We start from the raw sequence: 8222 nt of genomic DNA on the forward strand, positions 1-8222 counted from the left end.
GAATGACGACCTTGATCAAGAAGATCGGAATATTTATGGGAGGCCCTACACCAGTAGAAGAAGACGAAGAACCCAAGGAGATTCGCCCTGAAGACTACATCATCGCTGGCGGGAGCGACTCGGATCCAGATGATAGTGATGATGACTTATGTTGATGAAGCTGGAGCAGATATCATGGAGTCTGCAACCGAAGAATATTTCTAGTAGACCACCCCAACAGTAGTAGTAGTCCACCATGTAAATATAGTAGTCCGAGCACTTTTGCGATAGTTAGATCGATTGTATGCCCTTGTTTGATTGATTGAATGAAGTGAATTGTTTGCTTTTGCCTCATGTGCATATGGGTAGTGTTTCTCTCTAGACCCCCTCTATTCTTAAATCTCATCTTTTCTAAACCCTCAGATGCCTCCGAGACGTGACCCCGGATTTACCTTCCCACCGGAGCTCACTCAGTTGATCCAGCAGCAGAACACATTGATGCAGTTGCTAGTCCAGAATCAGAATCAGGGGAACAACAACAACAACCCACCACCACCACCACTGTTGATCACTTAGCCCGTTTTCTTAGGCTGAATCCGCCGGTGTTTTCCAGTAGCACCGAGCCGATAGTAGCAGATGATTGGCTCCGCAAGACAGCAAGGGAGTTGACCACGGCAGGATGCACAGATGCGGAAAAGGTGAAGTTTGCCGCACATCAGCTTGAAGGACCCGCAGCATCATGGTGGGAGAATTTCACAGCCACTTTCCCTGTCGACACTGTCACGTGGGACCAGTTTCAGCAAGCTTTTCGTACTGCCCATGTTTCAGCAGGAGCTATGCCATGAAGAAGCGTGAGTTTCGCAACTTGCGCCAAGGAGGACGGACAGTTGGCCAGTATGTGGAGGACTTTAGTAAGCTAGCACGTTATGCCCCAGATGACGTTGCTACGGATGCAGCTAAGCAGGAGAAGTTTCTGGAAGGACTGAATGATGAGTTGAGCATGCAGTTGATGGTAGCAACCTTCAACAACTACCAGGAGTTGGTAGATCATGCTCTTATGATTGAAGGGAAGCAACAGCAGATTGAGAACCGCAAGAGGAAGTATGGACAAGGGAAGTATAATTCTGGAGCTCAGCAGAAGCCACGTTTTACCCCTAGACCAGGAGGACATTTTCAATATACCCATGGAGGAGGTAGCTCGCATAACCATAATGGCCCCAAGAATGGTAATGGGAATGGAAGAAGCAACGGCCAGAACCGCACCAACCCATCAACCCCAGCCAAGAGAGACTTGAGCCAAGTCACTTGTTTTAAGTGCCAGAAGACCGGACATTACGATAATGAATGTCCTGAATACCAGAATGGAAATGGAAATGGAAGCTCTGGGAAGAAGCCGAACACTTTCAATAGGGTATAGGTGAACCACGTTAACGTGGAGGAGGTTGAAGAGCAGCCGGATGCAGTAATCGGTATGTTTTTGGTTAAATCATTTACTACACTCGTTCTTTTTTATACTGGTGCATCGCATTCATACATCTCAAGGGGATTTGTGGATAAGTATAAACTGCCAACCCAAGCCCTTAGGTCACCCATGTTAGTAACATCGCCTGGAGCAGAGTATATGGCTAGTCTATGGTGTGATCGGTTACCATTAAGGATTGGTAACTATGTGTTTCCCTTAGACCTAATAGTATTGGAATCCCAAGGATTGGATGTGATATTAGGCATGGATTGGTTACCGAAGTATGAAGGGAACATTGAATGCGCCAGTAAGTCAATTTTGCTTACAACGCCAGAAGGAAGAAGGATCAAGTACGTATCCCGGCATGTGCCGAAGAGGACTCAAGCAAATTGCTTAACAGTAGTTGTGCAGGAGGAAGTACCAGTGGTAAAGGATTTCCCTGATGTATTTCTAGAGGAGTTGCCAGGCATGCCACCGGATAGAGATATTGAGTTTTTGATTGAGCTTTTTCCAGGCACAGTGCCAATATCTAAGAGACCATATAGGGTGCCTGCAAAGGATTTAGAGGAGATTAAGAAGCAGATTAAGGAGTTACTGGATAAAGGTTATATTCGCCCAAGTTCTTCACCTTGGGGATCGCCGGTACTTCTAGTGGAGAAGAAGGATGGATTGTTAAGGATGGTTGTTGATTATCGAGGATTGAATGATGTAACCATCAAGAACAAGTACCCACTACCGATGATCAATGATATGTTTGATCGATTGCAAGGAGCTAAGGTATTTTCCAAGATCGATCTGCGATCAGGATACCACCAGTTGAAGATTCGAGAATAGGATATACCTAATACGGCATTTCCCACCAAGTATGGGCTGTATTAGTATACCGTTATGTCATTTGGTCTGACTAACGCACCCGCATATTTTATGAACATGATGAACAAAGTATTTATGGAGTTCTTGGACAAGTTCGTCATCGTGTTCATTGATGATATCCTAGTTTACTCTAAAAATGAAGAAGAGCATAAGGAGCATTTGCGTTTGGTACTTGGAAAGCTCAGAGAACATCAGTTATATGCCAAGTTTAGCAAATATCAGTTTTGGTTGAAGGAAGTTGGATTCCTCAGACACATTATATCTGGAGAAGGTATAGCAGTAGATCCCACCAAGGTTCACACTGTGACAAATTGGGAAGCCCCAACAACAGTTGGAGAGATCCGGAGTTTTCTTGGACTCGCAGGATACTACCGGAGATTCATTGAAAATTTCTCGAAGATTGCGAAGCCTATGCCGGAGTTGTTGAAGAAGGATACCAAATTCAAATGGACTGAAGAGTGTGAGGCCAGTTTCCAGGAGTTGAAGAAACATTTGGTTACATCACCAGTGTTGATTTTGCCAGATCAGACCAAGGATTTTAAGGTGTATTGTGACGCTTCACGTCGAGGACTTGGAGCAGTGCTTATGCAGGAAGGAAGAGTTGTTTCATATGCCTCACGACAGCTTAAGCCCCATGAGTTGAATTATGCCACACATGATTTGGAGTTAGCAGCCGTAGTGCATGCATTGAAGACTTGGAGACATTTTCTCATTGGAAACCATTGTGAGGTGTACACGGATCACAAGAGTTTGAAGTATATCTTCACGCAGAAGGAGTTAAATCTCAGGCAGAGGAGATGGTTGGAGCTCATCAAGGATTATGATATGAGATTGCATTATCATCCCGGAAAGGCTAACGTAGTAGCTAACACATTGAGCCATAAAAGCCATGTTAACACCCTAATGACGGGAGATTTACCAAGAGAGTTAGCCGAGAATCTTCATGAGCTATGTTTGGAGATAGTTCTGAGAGGCTATGTAGCAGCATTGGAGATTCATTCCACTTTGATGGATAAGATAAGAGAAGCTCAAAGGACTGACAAGGAGATCGCTTCTATTAAGGAGAAAATGATCAAAGGAAAAGCTAAAGGATTTCGTGAGGATGAGCACGATACCCTATGGTTTGAAGACCGTGTTTATGTGCCCAATGACCCAGAGATCAGGAAGTTGATTCTGCAAGAGGCTCATGATTCACCATATTCGATTCACCCAGGAAATACCAAGATGTATCTGGATTTGAAGGATACTTTTTGGTGGACCGGAATGAAGAAGGATATTGCGGAGTATGTAGCAGTTTGTGATGTATGTCAGAGAGTAAAGGCAGAGCATCAGAAGCCAGCCGGAGTGCTACAGCCATTGCCAATACCCGAATGGAAGTGGGATAATCTAGGCATGGATTTTATTACAGGATTGCCCAGAACTCGTTCAGGCTATGACTCGATTTGGGTAGTAGTCGATCGTTTGACAAAGGTAGCTCATTTCATCCCAGTGAAGACTACCTATACTAGTGCCAAGTTGGCAAACATATACATGACCAGGATCGTATGTCTGCATGGAGTTCCAAGGAGCATTGTATCAGATAGAGGAACCCAGTTTACCTCAAAGTTCTGGAATCAGTTGCACGAAACTTTGGGTACCAGGCTAGAATTCAGTACAACTTTCCATCCACAGACCGATGGACAGACCGAGAGAGTCAATCAGATTTTGGAGGATATGCTGAGAGCTTGTGCGCTAGATTATGGATCTAGTTGGGACGACAATTTTCCATACGCAGAGTTCTCTTACAACAACAGTTATCAATCCAGTTTGAAGATGGCCCCTTTCGAAGCCTTGTACGGAAGGAAGTGCAGAACCCCGTTGTCATGGGATGAAGTTGGAGACCGACAGTTGTTTGGACCAGATCTGATTAAGGAGTCTGAACAGAAGGTGAAATTGATTCCCGATAGGCTCAAGGTAGCCCAGTGCAGGCAGAAGAGCTACGCAGATTCTAAACATAAGGAGACAGTTTACGAAGTTGGAGACCGAGTTTATCTTCGAGTATCTCCACTTCGAGGAGTTAAGCGCTTTGGAGTTAAGGGAAAGTTAGCGCCACGTTTTGTAGGACCATACAAGGTTTTGGAGCGTATGGGAGAAGTAGCTTATAAGTTGGAATTATCCAAAGGATTGTCAGGAGTTCACGACGTGTTCCACGTTTCCCAATTAAAGAAGTGCCACGCGGAGATGGCTGATATACCGCTGAGAGATACAGTGCCGCTGGAAGCGATTCAGTTGGACAGTGATTTGACCTATGAGGAGAAACCAGTTAAGATTCTTGAGTATGCCAGCCGAGTAACCCGCAGCAAGGTTATCAAATTTTGCAAAGTTCAGTGGAGCCACCACACGGAGGATGAAGCCACCTGGGAGCGAGAGGAAGATTTGCTAAAGGACCACCCTCACCTATTTTCTAGCCAACCCGAATCTCGAGGGCGAGATTCATCTTATGGGGGGTAGGTTTGTAACATCCCAAATTTTCAATTTGGAATGTTATACAATAGATCATCACTGCATATCATATTTATTTGCATTTTGGGTTGATCCTAGAAATTCTACGCAACTCAAGGACCCTCGGAGAGAGTTGGGGATTTCGTTATTTTCATATTTGAGTTTTCTCAAATTTTGAAAATAGGATAATTTGATTTTATTTATTTTATCTTCAATTATTTCTATTATCAAAATATGAGAGACGGAATAAAATGACTTTCCCAAAATAAAGAAATATTAAGGATTTAATAAAAAATCAAATAAGGTTTTATTCTGGAGTTTTTTGTGGTTTTATTTGAATTTAGGAAAAATTGCACATTTTCAAAAATTGCATTTAGGGCCAAGAAAATGGTTATCCTGTTCTAAATATTTTATTTAGACGATGAACATTTGTTTTGGCAATTTTAGATTTTTATTTATTTTTCTAGAATTTTTCTTAGTTTCGGCGAAATTGTTTTTTTTAAACCCGCGCCTGACTGGGCCAAAGGCCCAGCCGAGCTAGGCCGGCCCGCCAGGCCACCGCCTCCCTCGTCGAGCTGCCGCCGGACTAGGAGTCCGAGCCGGGCACGCGCCGCCGACCCCCTCCCCAAGCAAGGCCGCCGCCCCTCCCTCCTTAAATAGCCACCCGGGGCCCCCCTGGAGCCCCGAGTCGCCGCGCCGCCAGCCGCACGCCACCTGCACCGCCCGTCGCCCACGCAGCCCCGCCGCCAGCCGCACGCCGCCTGCGCCGCCCGCCGCCGCACGCAGCCCCGACGCCCGCCGTCAGCCGCTGCACGCCGCCCCGCGCCGCCTGCCGCTGCTGCTGCCCACCGCCGCCGGACCAAGCCGAGGTAGCCGCCCCGTCGCCCAGTTTTCTGAGAAAAACCGATTCGGTTTTTTTTAAAACCCTAGTTTTTGTTTTTTTAATAGATCGTTTTTTTCTGGTTTATTTATTTAGCGATTCGCTCGTCCATTCGTTTTAACGAACGCGTTCATCGTTTAGTTCCAGAAAACGAACGTTCGTTTGTTATTCTGTTCATCGTTTTTTTTCTTTTTTCTCGGATTATTCCGCGATTATTTCTGATCGCGATTTCTGATCTGATTTTTGTTCTAGTTTAACTTTTCGCTCGTTTATCGGAATCAGGCGATTCAAGCGCCTGGAGTTTCATCTTGAAACCCTCTTTCCGTTTAACCAACTCAAACAAGTTTTTGCCTCTGTAAAATTTGACCTAGATCCAGAATAGTAAACGAAGCTTGTTTCTTTCGCCGTTTGTCTTTCGTTGCTTCGTTTGATTTGATTCTTTTTGCTAACCGGAGTTCTTAAGTTGAACTATCTGGTTAGATCTCTTATTCGAGTTTTACCTGTGCATTAGATGAGTACTTATTGTATGCTTGTTTGTTTGCGATAGAGTACCCGGAGTGCGCTGCTTGCTACTTCGAATCGCTAGGTTTTGCGGATCATCAGCAAGGCAAGTAACACTTTGATCATACCTCCTACTACCCAGTTTTTATTGCATTAGATCAATCCTCACACCATTGCATGATTAGGATCTAATTAAATTGTGGGTTTGGGAAGTAGATGAGGTAGTACATATTACCTATTTTATTATCAAACCTTTGGGAGTTACTTCTACGTTTGCTTGATGCCATGCTATGCTAGTAGACGTGGATTGGGTGAGTGTATTCATGACAGATGTGAGATTGTTAAATTAATGGTTTACTTAAGGTGGCAACCTAAACACACATCTGGGTGGATTGAGGCACCTGGATATTCCAGCGATTGCCTGTTTTTCTTTTGGACCACCACCCAGACTCAAAGAGATCAAGAGATTATTCATACTAGAAACTTCCGTGTGCAGCCACAAGCTACTATGGGCTCTAGCATCGTTGACTAACTCGTGCGAACTCTTACAGTGGTAGACTAGCAGATGTAGAGGATATAGGTTGGTACGGTCTACACGTTCGTAAGGTGCAAGCACTTCTGAAAGACTATGTCTCGGTCATCCGTTTCTCTAACATCATGTAGTGCGAGAATCCCAACGGAGGAGATCAAGTCTTGTGGGGAAAAGTGCGCAAACCTCTGCAGAGTGTATAAACTAATCATGGTTAGCCGTATCCCCGGTTATGGACATCTTGAATATCTAGTACTTGGATTATCATGTGAATGTCATCATGTTACTCTAAATTAATTTTGTTGGATTTTAATGATGATGCTTAATTGGGATTGAGAGGCTGTCTACACTCTCAATGTTTAACAACTACCATGATAGTTAAATAAAATTTATTTCTTTGCAGTAGGAAAAAATTGGCTTTACACAAAACTGTAACCATAGAGCTTTCCACCAGCCAAATATGCATGTAGTATAGCCTTATTCTCTCATTGCACTCTATGTGTTACTTTGCCATCATATTTCATGTGCTGACCCGTTTCGGGCTGCAACGTTCATGTTGCAGACTTTTCAGACGACGAGTAAGGTGCCTTTAGGTCGTGGTTCTATACTCAGTGATGCCGTTGGAGTTGATGGACTCACTTATCTTCCAAGCCTTCCGCTGTTATCATTATTATATGGCCTTAAGCCATATTTATTATAATAAGTTCTTTTTTGAGACACTCGATGTAATAAGTGTGTGATTGCTACTCTGTTATAAATTCTTCAAGTACTGTGTGGTGTCAGTATTACTGATCCAGGGATGACACCGGAGCACAGAGTTGGACTGTTTGAGGTCTGGTCGCTACAAGATGGTATCAGAGCACACGCTGACTGTAGGACACGACCACTAAGCTAAAGCCCTAGATCACTACTCACTCTTCTCATTCTGACTCCTCATCTTTTCTACTCTTTTAGGATGGCGGATGCAAGGAACAAGTTCACGCAACCGGATGAAGATACACCCTTTGGACGTCACTTGAAGGAAGTCACTAGATACCTGAACATAGGAGTACCAAGCTTCACCGGAACCTACAACGCCACTTTACCTGAAGAGGAGCGCTGGATGATTCAAGTTCAAGTTCCAGGAAGGACGTTCATGCCAGTCACCTGAGCCCATAGAGTTTTCCTTTGATGCACCAACTGGAGTCTAGGAAAGAGCATGGCAGCTCACATCGCCATGGGACGCATTGGAGAAGTTTACCGCAATGATCTCAAGGATACTATCTACCAGATTTGTGGGCGCCGAGATGAGCACTGGGAGATGATCAGCACCAAGAAGGATAGATCAATTGCAGCTTTTATCCAGGAGTTGAACCAGCACATTCGATGTCAGGAGAACCAGATGTGCACCGACATGATAGATCTAAAGAAGGCAAGAACAAGAATCAAGGAACTGGAGGAAGAACTCAAGGCTACACGTGAAGATTATGAAGAGGAAATCGAAGTACTAGTGGAGAAGAATGACGACCTGATCAAGA

This window comes from Triticum urartu, chromosome 3 (assembly GCF_003073215.2).
Source record: "Triticum urartu cultivar G1812 chromosome 3, Tu2.1, whole genome shotgun sequence".
NCBI lineage: Eukaryota > Viridiplantae > Streptophyta > Magnoliopsida > Poales > Poaceae > Triticum > Triticum urartu.